General features: G+C 44.1%; 1 protein-coding gene across 1 annotated transcript in view; it reads left to right on the plus strand.

Moving 5' to 3' along the window:
- Anos1 (anosmin 1) overlaps positions 1–13,612 on the plus strand; it is a 129,219-nt gene that overhangs the window by 49,346 nt on the left and 66,261 nt on the right. The window lies entirely within an intron of this gene.

Genomic DNA, 13,612 nt, shown 5'->3' on the forward strand with positions numbered 1-13,612 from the left:
GTCCACCAAATGAGACGCCACAGGAGCCAAAGCCCAGGGAGGAAGGCCTGCCTGGCCCGGCCCACCTACACTCTGCAGCATTTAAAAGACAGGTTTGCAAAACTGCCCTGGGGGGGGGGGGTCCCCTTTCTGCTCTGCATTCTGCTTGCAAATGAACTCTTTGCTTCTGATTTCCTGTTACAAATGAGTACCACATTGGGAGGCTGAGGCAGGAGGATCGAGAGTTCAAAGCCAGCCTCCGCCAAAGCGAGGCCCTAAGCAAGTCAGGGAGACCCTGTCTCTGAATAAAATGCAAAATAGGGCTGGGGAGGGGGCTCAGTTCAATCCCCAGTACCAAAAAAAAAAAAAAAAGAGTAAATGCAGCATGTGTTTCTAGTATTTTTGATAGATACGGAGAGGTTTCTAAGTTTTCCTTGAATGTTGAAATGGACCCAGGGCCGTTAGGAAGCAAGCCAGAGTGTTGGTGAAGCTTTTGTTATCAAACTATTCCAGGGATTCAGGGTGTTCACGCTCCCTCTCGTGAATGGAGACGTGTGAGGCGAACTCAGCACACAGGGAGAAAATAAATCTTGTGAAGGAAACGTCTGTTAGTCTCTCTTCCTGTGTGTGGCTGGCCAGTTATAAGGCTCAGTAGAGTGGAGCTTCACTGTAGAAATCCTATTCAGATTGGGGGGTTTCTACACCTTATTTGAAATTTCCAAATGAATTTGACGTATGAGTGACATCCTTTTTAAACCCCTCTCCCCCATGGAAGGAAGTAGCCATTCACGGTATTATCCATGTTACGAATGTCACACACGCCTGTCACGGTGCGGTGATGCCCTGGGGTAAGATATTTTCCAATTCAGGGACTATCACCAAGGGGATTTCCCCATTTGGCAAATCAAACCTCTTATTGCCATCCTTCTATGGGAATGCAATGGTTAGTTCTTCAAATGACAGTCGAGAAACAGAAGCTACGTCTCTCTCTCTCTCTCTCTCTCTCTCTCTCTCTCTCTCTCTCTCTCTCTTTCTTTCTTTCTTTCATACTGGATATTGAACCCAGGGGCGCTTAACCAGTGAGTCACATCCCCAGCACTTTTTACTTTTTTATTTAGAGTTAAGGTCTCACTAAGTTGCTTAGGGCCTCACTAAATCACGGAGGCTGGCCTTGAACTTGCAATCCTCCTGCCTCAGCCTCCCGAGCCACTGGAATTACAGGCATGGCCACTGCACCTGGCTAGATCTTTTGTCTAAGTTGCTGAGGCAGGCTTCGAACCCACGACCCTCCTGCCTCAGCCCCCTGAGCTGCTGTGGCTACTTTCTTTTTGTTTTTCAGTGACACACGGGTTGAATTTGCACGTCTGTCTTCTCAGTGGCTTGTATCAGGCAGTGTCCACAGGGCTAGCAAAGCGTTCCAGGTCTGAAAACTGGGAGTAACTTAACACAGGGGTTTTGGTGCTTCTAAAAAGACAGGAAGTGTGAAGAACGGGCTCCAGGCAGAGCCTCCAGGAACGAGTCTAGAGCAAGGAACGAACGTGGTGCTCACCTTTGTTCTCGCTCTGAGGCTTCTGCAGACGCCCAGGAACCCTGGAGGGCTGTGGTAGAGAACCCTGATGCTTCCACGATGTGTCTGCTCAGCAGACATCAAGGACTTTGGAGTCTTCGCAGCGAATCCTGCAGATGTCCTCCTTCTTCCCATCCCACTAGAAGGACCATAGGATGGGGCTGAACCTTTGCACTTTGAAGGTACAGTCTGTCTTCCCAACATGGTCCCTCATAGCCACACGCGGCTCTCATTGACATGAACTAAAACCAAGTGAAACGACATATTTCATGGTTCATTTGTCCTGGCCATGTTGGAGGGTTCCCGACCCGTGAGTGCACAGAAAGGACATGTCCACGGTTGCCTTATGTTGGATACCGCTGCCCTAGAGGACGTGCGTCTCCTTTTTATTAGATGGTGCTTTTATTGAGCAGTTTCGGTTCTGCAGAGCGACTGATGAGGAGGGTAAACACAAAGTCCACTCCACAGGGCTCCATTAGCCCAGGAGCCAACGACAGAACTGCAGGACAAGGGGACATCTTTGGCCGGGTTCTTAACCCTGCATTTGAGGTCCGGGTTTAAGCCGCGGAAACTCCATCGGGAGACACAGAGGTCTGCTTTGCTCCTGGTGCAGAATCGGCTCCTGCAGCCCGTGAGCTGAGTGCCTGGGAGATGGGGATCCCTGACCCTTCATTCATCCGCCTACGGAGTTGGCGCCTGCTGCCTGTTTGGGTTCGGTTGACAAATGGCTTTAGTTGATTGATTATTATGACAGAATTTCATTTGCTGAGAGAGCCTCGGTATCACCTCTGAAGGCAAAGGAAGAGCAGAATTAAATATCCAGGCAACATGGCGCAAACTGCGAGTTTGGGTTAAAGTCCCCATGGGTCCTTTGACACTGCAATGACAGATACAAAGGTCACGTTTGCAGGCTGCGTCTAACTGCAAGACATGAGCGTGCTCACGGTGGCTGAATCCTCGGCCCCCCAAGGACATGCCTCCTTTGAGAACGTCTCTTGGCGCCTTCTCCCGTCACCCACCCGTTGGATAGACAGATTCCATTTCTCAGGAGTCGTCAGGGGCTGCAGTATATGTACCCGTGACAGCGTCACCCGTTGCTGATGTGAACAACCTTCAGCTCCTTTGGTCACCTGGGGGTCCATGGTGGAAAAAGATAAGTGGCCGATTTGATAGTCTTCCAAAGCACACAGATGCCTATAATCAAAGTATAATAAAAAATGGTGTGTGTGTGTGTGAATTTTTAAAGCTTGTTGATACCCCCTTTTTTTTTTCTGGTACCCAGGGATTGAACTCAGGGGCTCTCCACCCCTGAGCCCCATCCCCAGCCCTGTTTTGTATTTTATTTAGAGACAGGGTCTCCCTGAGTTGCTTAGGGCCTCGCTTTGGCTGAGGCTGACTTTGAACTCTCGATCCTCCTGCCTCAGCCTCCCGAGCCGCTGGGATGACAGGCATGCGCCACTGCGCCCGGCCGACTGTACTTTTTGTTGTTGTTGTTACTTTTTAATTGTACGTGGACACACACCTTCATTTTAATTATTGTTTGAATGCGGTGCTGAGGATGGAACCCAGGACCTCACCTGGGCTAGGCAAGCGCTCTACCACTGAGCCCCTGGATGTACTTTTTAATATGCATGTTATATATGAAATGAAAAATGTGCATGAATAACATGCCAGCCAGCTGCTGTGTCACTGAGCTGCATCTGCAGCCCGATGAATTTTTAAAAGGATCTTTTGCTCACAGATCTAGGTCCATACGCACTTTGTAAATGATGGTGGCTGAAGAGAACGTGTGATCTTGAGGTGTGAAGTAATTTTAATATTATTTTGAATTTTATATGTTGTAATTTGTATATTTTTAGATATTTTTTAGTTGTAGATGGACACAACACCTTTATTTATTTATTTTTTTAACGTGGTGCTGAGGTTCGAACCCAGTGCCTCACGCGTGCTAGGCAAGTTGAGCCATAATCCTCGCCCTGTATATTTATTTTTAATTTTTAACTTTATTTTCTAAAAACCTAGAAAAACAATGACAATAATGCAATAAACTTTTAACCATGCTTTATCTACAGCAAACTTCTTGGTAACAACCGAGTGAATATGTTTAGCTTGCTTGATCATCTGTACAACCACTCACTAGTGTGCAAATAGGGGACGTATAATATGTAAATTAGTGGGTATGGCTGGGCTCCAATAAAACTTTATTTATAGAAACAAGTCGGGGGCCGGATTGGGTGGTTCATATCTACTTACTTAACCCAGTTTATATTGGCCAGTGGTTAATATTTTGGCCTTATGTTTGTTACATCTCATTATATTTATCTGCAATTAGTTTTTTCCAACCTTATAAGTTGCAGATATCTTGAATCTTTAACTCCTAATAATTCTGCATGCGTCTCATAAGAACAAGCGAGTTCTCTTGAATAACTGCCGTGGTGTTATCCAGGTCAGGGGCAGAGCACTGATGTAATGCTATTATCTAATCTGCACTGTGTATTTAGGTATCATTGATTGTCCCACGATTGGCCTTTATGGCCTGTTTTGTCTGATTCGAGGTCTCATCTGTCAGGACGCGGGATGTCTAGACACCCATTGCATTGTACACGGCTCCTCAGTCTCACGTTTCCTCCTGGCCAGACTGAGGTCCTGCATTTGGGGCACGGTCCCTAACTGGGCGACACTGCGCCGTGCATTCTGTATCTTCTCAGGAGTTATACGGATTTGTTTTTTCTTTTTCTTTTCTAATTCCTGCGAATGTCAACTTTGATCTCTTTAAGGTCTTTTCTACCAAGTGTCTCCCCTGTAGAATTATCACTTTGTTTTCACAATATCTTCTTGTGGGAAGGGTACCGGCAATTTAACTCAGGACACTCGACCACTGAGCCCCATCCCCAGCCCTGTTTTGTATTTTATTTAGAAACGGGGGTCTCCCCGGGTTGCTTAGGGCCTCACTGTTGCTGAGGCCGACTTTGAACTCACGATCCTCCTGCCTCAGCCTCCCAAGCTGCTGGGTCACGTGCACCACGGTGGCACAATCTATTTTTAATGGGTGGAAGCTATTCGAAACTTCAGCGCTGTGCTAAAATGCCGTTACAGACAATCCAGCTCAAAAATCAGGATGCATGCTGAGAAAGAAAGCCACCTTTGGAATCAAGAAAGCTGCGTGATGGGCATCTCGGTAGTTTCAGGGAGAAGAAATCGAGTACGGTTTTCTGATAATAACTGCCTTCACGAGGTCATTTTCTCCAGTCTGTGCTTTGACTCGTTTCTAAATGCACAACAGTGCAAGAGCTACCTTCCTGGTAAGAAACAGTTGTGATGAAATGCAGTCCAGGTGTCCTCATGCACGGGGAGATGGCACGGTCCTACCTTTGGGTACTCGGGGAACCGTGATGGGTGGCGTGAAGTGCCTTCTGCCCCCTGTGGTTGCACCGGCCCTACCCGCCGACCCTGTGTGCCTCCAACTCTGCTCTCTGCTCCTCTGCACCTCCACGGGCCTCACGCCTGCCAAAGGATGTCGTTATTTTGGCAAGACACACTGTGCTTCTCGACACACAGGGTCGTAACAATCTCTATACCAATTTAGACCTGGAGGAGCTCCATGAATACTTGTCAAGTCAGCAGGGTGCACATATTTTAAGAAATGCATTGGGGGAGAAAACAGCCTTCCTCTTAAATAAAACAGATCTGCCGCTTCCCAGAGAAAGTGGCCGCCATTAATTCAGAAAGCAGAGACTTCTGTGGGCTACATCGTCACCTGCTGCTTGTATATACAAGGAGGAAATGAAAGATTGGATTGTCTTTCTTTCTTTTCTTTTTCTTTTTCTTTTTGCAGAACTCAAGGCTTATTTCTAACAAGCAAGCCTTAACCCAGAAAAAAAAAAATCAGATATCAACTGTTCTTGATTTTTTTAAAAAATTGTTCAACAAAAAAATAGTTTTTGTAAAAGGACACCATATGACCTCCCTGCTCTTGAATTTTTCCCTCTCTGTCTACCTTCCGGCCACACATAAGCTACCGGAATTTCTGGCAAGAAAACCAGCATCTTAAAAAACAAGGATCGAAACACCCTTGAGAGCCTAGGATTAAAGGGAATTTTCGTTTCTTCTCCAATTAAACCCCAAAAGCTCTTGCAGAAATGTGAAAGAATTTGAATACATTTCCTGGGTGGATCCTGGAGACATGAAAAGCCCTCATTCATTGAGCTCCACCTACGTCGTCATCGTTGTAAATTTTATTTCAAAACAGCCCCTCGGGCAAATGTTACTCAATTTTTTTCTTTAAATGTATCAGAAACCTCTGGTCCAGAGAGATGAAAATACAACTTGATTCACAGCCCAGCCTCAGCAACTTAGCAACTCAGCGAGTCCCTCGTCTTTAAATAAAAAGTAAAATTTTTTAAAAAAGGGCTATGGATGTGGCTCAGGGGTTAAGTGTCCCTGGGCTCAATCCCTGGTTCAAAAAATTAAAATAAATATAATTTGGACTTTTCCCTCATTATAAATCGTCAGTGAACAGGCTGCTCTCTCACCTGTGTAGACCGCAGCGTCCTGGGAGGTGAGGTCTGTGTGGCTCAGAGATCTTGCAGGTGCGTCATGAATGAGCAGAACGTGGTAAGTGTCTGTTGGCAGAATGAGTGAATGGAGGGGGGAGGGAGACAGCAGAAGCCCGTGGAGGTCCACCATTAGCTCTGGCCGTTGCTCTAAACTCCATGTCACATTTCCGATGGCATGTGAGACCCCTCCCTGAATCTCTCCTGTGTGCCCCCAATGCATCACGCCGTGGCTTCTGTACCACGTGCCGTGGTTTCCTAGACAGGAGGTGTCCCCCAAAGCTCATGTGTGAGACAAAGCAAGAAAGTTTGCAGGTAGAATGATTAGGTTATAGGATCCTGCATCTGATCAATGGATTAATCCACTTGAATGGACTCACTGGGTGGTGACTGTAGGCAGGTGGGGTGTGGCTGGAGGAGGGGATCCTTGGGCTGTGCCTTTGGGGTCTCTGTCCTGTCCCTGGTGAGCAGAGCTCTCTCTGCCCCCTGGTGCCCTGTCCTGAGCTGCTCTCCTCCTCCAGGCCCTGCCGCCATTTTGTTCTGCTCCCCTTGGGCCAGAGCCATGGAGTCGGCCACCAGGGACTGGACCTCGGACACCAGGAGTCCCCAAATCAACTCTTCCTCCTCTACAATTGTTCTTGTCATGTCTTTTGGTCACAGCAGGCAAAATCCTGAGTAAAGCATTCATGAACTTATGTTGTATTTCATAGACTTTGGTCCCATTTTGTCCTTTCCGCCCAGTGTCCTTGGCCACCCAAGAGTAGCACATTGGAGGGGAGATTTGTACCATCTTGTACAAACCCTTTCTTGCTTTTCCTCACTCCCGTCTCCAACTCACGCTCTCCTGCAACACTCCACTCCCCTGAAACGTGAGCTGGAGAAACCAACCCTGTGCTTCCTGTGGCCGATTTCTCTTCTCTCCTCCATGTTCATGCTTGGTGGATGCAGACTGACTGACCCACATGTCTTTTTCCCTTGATCAACTCTACCCTCCCTCAGGGAACAATGTTCTTGCTCTATCTCCCCGGCCCCGGGTGAGGAGACAAGTACGTGGCACAGAGGAAATATTAATCCGCATTTATTGGTTTTGCAGATGCTCATTTGTACAGGAAATGTATGGAACGCCGGTGGCTTTGTTTCGGCGTGGATTCTGTGTGCTTGGCGTAACATAACGATGAGTTCTACCTCCTCGGCTATTGGTTTAGTTTCCTAATGAGACTTTAATGAAGGTGTTTGGCTGCGTGTATGGAATCTTGTGCTGAATTTACCAGATGGCAGGTCATCAAGGTAGTAGCAACCGGTTCCTTCTTTGCCAATATTTTGTCTCCTCTGAGTCAGGCATCGGGAGACTGAATCTTCTTTGGGATCACAATAATTTACTGATCCCATAGATTTGCCAAGTACCTTTCTGGTCACAAATCTCTTTTCCATACATTATCTTCTTGAGCTCCTGTAGCAAGACGTATCAGTAGACCAGCACGCTATAATGCAAATAACATTTGATCTTAACCACAGACTGATTGCCTTTGTGTTTCTCTGTTTCATCTGTTATGATACAGCCAGGGAAGTCCTCATCCCATGTGGTCCCTTCATCTAGCCTTTAGAACAGGAAGCCAACCTAAACCTCTTTTCTCTAGAAAGTATGCAGCCTCAGGTGTTTTGTTATAGCATCATAAAACAGACTAAGGCAGAATAAAAATAAAATGTGACAATTCTTAAGGAAAAATGACAAATGTTCTATGGCTACACAGAAGGTATGTCCCTGTGTACTCACGTGGACAACACAAATAGTTTGTGTCGATTTGAGTGGATAAGGGATCTTTAAGGAAGAAAGACAGTAACAGAATGGACGCAGAAAGAAAATTTTGCATTTGGGGAACAGCTGCACTCAAGGCAATTCACGAGCTTGAAGAACCTGATGAGCAGGGTTTGCTGGTCGACCAGAAATTCAGAATGCCAAACCCCACACATTGTACCTGATTTGATGTTGATTGACTGGCTCCTATCAGGGAACTTAAATGATCAAAACCATGCTTTGGAAGGATAAAGATGATGGGACTGTGTAGAATTACTTCAGAGTGGCGTTTAGTCCTTTGACCTGGGGGAAAGGTTTCTTGAGACCCACCATGTTCGAGGTGACCCCTGTGTGTCATTCAGAGGGTCTCACTTTTGCCATGATTGGCACTTGGGGCTGGATAGTTTGCCTTCCTGCAGGAGAGCTATCCTGTGCGTGTGACTGTGTTTAGCAGCGTCCCCCTAGAAATGACTAGTACCCCCTTGCCTCCTGCTGGGACATGTGACGTTGCCTTCAGAGACTGCCGAATGTCCTCGGGGCACCCACGCTCCCCCAAGATGCCCCAAAACTTACTTATACCTACTCTCTTCTGCTGCAAATCCATTGCAGTGGAAGCAAAGATCTCTACTATATGCTGAGAACATTTTAGAAAAATGTCACCAAATTCCTGTGCCCAGGAAACTTTCATTCTAGTAGCATGTTGTATGAGCATATTTTGAATTGCTATAGATTTTTAAAATATACATTTCATATAGAATGATCGTCCAAGCAAATCACATTGAGAATAATGTCTCTTTCTGGGCTAAGTTTTTAAAAAAGATGTTATCTGCTTGCATTCCTAATGGTAACACATTAGAGCTCACTCTCTTGCTCAAATTTCCTCCCCCTGAGATTTGAAGTCTTCCTCCCTGGGCTTGAAGAGGTAGCCTATGAGGAGTGATTTCAGGCCATCAGTCATCCTGTGTCTTAAATCCCAATATGCTGGCTGAGAATGTCACCTTTGGTTTCTGTCCGGAGAACTTGCAGGTGGCACACGATCATAGCGTTGCAGGGTGGCATGTCATAAGTCACAATGCTATGCTGGTGGGATTTCTCTCAAATCTGCTTCTCTCCTGGAGAGGTCTCTGGGGCCGCTCTCTTTGACACACAATTTTTATACTTTGAAGGAACAGAAAGTATTTTCTTCTGTATAAAGCACGAGAGGAATGACTGCCATTTTTTCCTTGACTTGACCTTTCGTTGGGATCAAAGCAGGCAAAGCTTTGACAGATACACCCAACGAATACTTATGCAAATGACTGTACCTGGCTATTCTTTTTCTTTTTCTTGGTGTGTGGGGGGAGGTACCTGGGGCACTGAACCGCAGAGCCACATCCCCAGTCCTTTTCGAAAAATGTATTTTATTTAGAGACAGAGTCTTGCCAAATTGCATAGGGACTCACTAGGTTGCTGAGGCTGGCTTTGAATTTGTGATCCTCCAGCCTCAGCCTCCCGAGAGGCCTCCATAACAGGTGTGCAAGACTGTGCCCAGCATATCTGGGCTATTCTTGATGGATAGGTTTTATAGAGGACTTTTATCTATCTATCTATCGTAATTAGTTAATCCATGACAGTAGAATGCGCTTTGTCACATCATACATAGATGGAGTATAACTTCTCATTCTTCTGGTTGGGCATGATGTAGAATCACACGGGTCATAATCAGATACTCACATAGGGTCATAGTGTCTGATTCTACTATCTTTTCCATCCTCATATCCCCTCCCCTCCCTTCACTCCCCTCTGCCTTACCCAAAGTACCTCTATTCCTCCCTAGCCACTCCCCATTGTGAATTAGCATCCGCACGTCAGAGAAAACATCTGGCTTTTGGTTTTTCGAGATTGGCTTATTTCACTTAACTATTCTGCAGCTCGATCCATTTACCTGCAAATGACATAATTTAATTCTTCTTTGAGGCTGAGTAATATTCCATTGTGTATATGTACCTCATTTTTTAAATCCATTCAGCTGTTGAAGTACACCCGGGTTGATTCCATAGTTTACTATTGTGAGTTGAGCTGCTATACACATTGATGTGGCTGTGTTCCTGTAGTATGCTGATTTTAAATCCTTTGGGTATAGACCAAGGAGTGGGATAGCTGGGTCAAATAGTGGTTCCCTTCCAAGTTTTCCGAGGGATCTCCATGCAGCTTTTCAGAGTGGTTGCACCAATTTGCAGTCCCGCCAGCAATGTATGAGTGTGCCTTTCCCCCACATCCTCGCCAACATTTATTGTTGCCTATATTCTTGAAATAATTTTTAAAAATAAAATCTCAGCTCTGAATAACAATACTTTAATATGTTTGTTTGGAAGCTGCTCGTCACCAGCTGATTGAAATCAGACAATTAAAATAGAAGCTTAAATGGATTGCACACATAATACCAAGGGGGGGGGGGCGGCTGTCCTGTGGTCACCAGTACAGATGCTGGCTAGGTGCATCAAAAAAAGATTCTGCATGTAAAAGGACACAAGAGTGCTGTCTCCTCCATTAGAGTTTCGGAAATATGTTTCCATCTTTGCAGCAGGTATTTGCTTTGCATGAGGCAGTTGAGGTTTCCAGTGGCTGTCGGGAACATGTCACATGGGAGATCTCGAAGGGCGGAGGCTTTGTGCACCCAGGTGGGCAGTTGTGAAAGTGCAATGACATCTGTGCACTCCGAGCAGCACTTGTGCACAATTTACACTTCTGGCAAGATCAGCAAGCAAGAAGGACATAATTATACTGAAGCATTTGAACCACCGTTTCTTAGATGCAGTAAATGCTCTTTGGCGGTTTTGGGACAGAAATGACTCGCAAGTATCTGAGTGTATGAGCTGTCCTTGGATCTCCAGTAGTAGTAGTGCTGCTACGTGGTAGAACACTTCCAACTGAACAGATTCCCAAGGTCTTCTCTCAAGGACCATTCCTTCCTTCCACTCTAGAGGAAGAACTTAGTCTAAGCACCCTTCCCAAACTCCACTATGATCTTTCCAACTAGCAGCCATGATCAGGTATCATGAAATACAGAGAGCTCTGAATGTATTCTTTAGGAAGCAAAAGTAGTAAGAAAGTCCTACAGTATGCAAGGTAGGCGCGTTTTAAAACCGGCTTTCATTACGGCTATAAAAATGACATTCGTTTAGAATTGCCGCTTTGGTGAAAACATCAGGTATTTATTTTTTAACCCACTTGAGGGGTAGACACTAAACTTGGCAAATTCACACATCTTAGGAAAGTATCATGGAAGAACCTGATTTTTAAAAGAAATTAGAAAAATTAGCAATGAATTGTTCACAGGCAGCACTAGGGACTACAAAATCGAAAATATTTGCATAACAAAGATTTATTCCCCATGGAACTTGTGTGAGATAAAAAGCAGACATCATAACATTGGCCTCCGATCCGATAGCATTGCTCTTTAAAGTGTAGTAAGTATTGGAATTTCCAAGGGGACATTTGCAAAAGACCCAGAGACTATGCCTCTGCAGGATAGAGGGAGGATCTTGAGATTTTCATTGCTAGCAGACTCCAAGGGGGTGGCTACATTTTTGGCTAAAGATCACACTTTGAGGGACATTGCTGTGAAAGACTCATGGTAGACTTAAAGGGTGGTAGTTTTAACATTCTGCCTCTTGATTGGAAACTGGCAGTGAGTATTTGAAAATTAAGTTCCATTGGTGAGTCTTTTTCTTTTAAACCAGGCAAGAAGCTACCGAAACCTAGATTGAAAAACATCTCACTACTTACCATGCACCCTGAGTTTTGCACTCTAGATAGCCAAAATGTAGCTGAGAATTGCAATTCTAATCGGAAAATATAGCAAGAATGAAACTGGGGGAATCAGGTGCTATGCACAGTGGCACACACGTATAATCCCAGTGGTTTGGGAGGCTGAGGCAGGAGGATCCCTAGTTCAAAGCCAGCCTCAGCAACAGTGAGGCGCTAAGCAACTCAGTGAGACCCTGTCTCTAAATAAAATGCAAAATAGGGCTGAGGATGGGGTTCGGCGATTGAGTGTCCCTGAAGTCAATCCCAGCACCAAAAAAGAAATATATAGGTAAAATAATCATAGGCTTATGATAATGTCGTGCCTATACTGAGTTGACTAACATTTGAATATACATCACCACTAACTTTTACTGATTAAAAGTTGAATGACCTATAATTATAATTTTGAGAATCAAATCTCCTTGTATATAAATTCTTCATTTTTATGTAAATCATGAGGCCAATTGTTGTACATAAACAGGCATATAGCATACCTCTCTGTGTATTTTGTATGCATATTTGTGCATTTGCTATATGAACTATATACATAGTAATAAACTATATGCTATATATGTATAAAATTTTTTATTTAACAGTGTTTTTTACTATTAAAGTTGTTATGAAGGAATGCAGGTTGGCTACTCTCTTTGAATCTTTGATTTATTAAAATACATACAGTCATACAGTGTACGTATCTGTTGAAGTAAACGCTCTTCTCTTGCGCAACTCTCATGTCAGAATCTAATGTTCAGATTTATTCTACCTCCTTCGATGAAGTCATTGAAATGGATGACTGTCCGTGCTAGTGGATGTGTACAGCTAATGATATCAGTTAATAGTCACAGTGAATTTTTCTGAAGTCTTTTTTCTTAGGTGTGTCTTTGCCTAGTTTTGGCATCTGGGTGACACTAGCCTCATAGAATGAGTTTGGAAGGGCTCACTCCTTTTCTACTTCATGGAATACTCCGAGGAGTGTTGGTGTCAGTTCTTCTTTGAAGGTCTGTTAGAACTCAGCTGAGAGTCTGTCTGTCCTGGGCTTTTCTTAGTTGGTAGGCTTTTGATGGCATTTTCTATTTCATAACTTCTAAGGGATCTATATCACATACAACCAGAAGGAAGAGAAATTATGCTCCATCTATGTATGATGTATCAAAGTGCATTCTACTGTCATGTATAACTAATGTACTTAAAAACTGCAAAAACACAAAACAGTAAATTTTTCACAAATTTTAAAAATGTTTTTTTTTAAAAAAAGGTATCTGCCCTCTCCTATGTATTACAGCACTATTCACAATATCCGAGAAATGGAAAGAACCTAAGTGCCCATCAACTAAGGACTGGATAAAGAAAATATAGTGTATACATGCACAAGAGAATACTATTCTACCATTAAAAATAGATAGAATTCTGTCATTTGTGACCACATGGATACAACTGGAGAATGTTGTGTTCAATGAAATAGATAAGATATGGAAAGACAAATACTGTATAATCTCACTCCTGGGGAATCTCAAAAAATTGATCTCATAGAATTTGAGAATAGAATAGGAATTACTGAGTCTGGGGATGGATGGGGAGAGTCAGAGAACTGGGGAGGTGTTGGTCTAAGGATACAAAATTTCAGTTAAGTAACAGGAATATGTTCAATGACCTATTTTGAACATGGCGATCATAGTTAATAAGAATGCATCTGTGTACTTAAAAAATTGCAAAAAACATAAAACAGTAAATTTTTCACTCAATTACATGCAAAAGATAGCCCAGTGTTGCCAATTTAAAAGCGAGTGGATGTTTAATTTCATGATAAAAAAAAATTTCATCAGAAGCGGCACACTTTAAAAAGTGCTCCTGACGGAATAAGACATATCTCTTGCAGGGAGTTCTTTCTGATGGTGAATATCATTACTCTTCCTATAGCTCACTGCAAAC

This window comes from Marmota marmota, unplaced genomic scaffold (assembly GCF_001458135.2).
Source record: "Marmota marmota marmota unplaced genomic scaffold, marMar, whole genome shotgun sequence".
Lineage (NCBI taxonomy): Eukaryota > Metazoa > Chordata > Mammalia > Rodentia > Sciuridae > Marmota > Marmota marmota.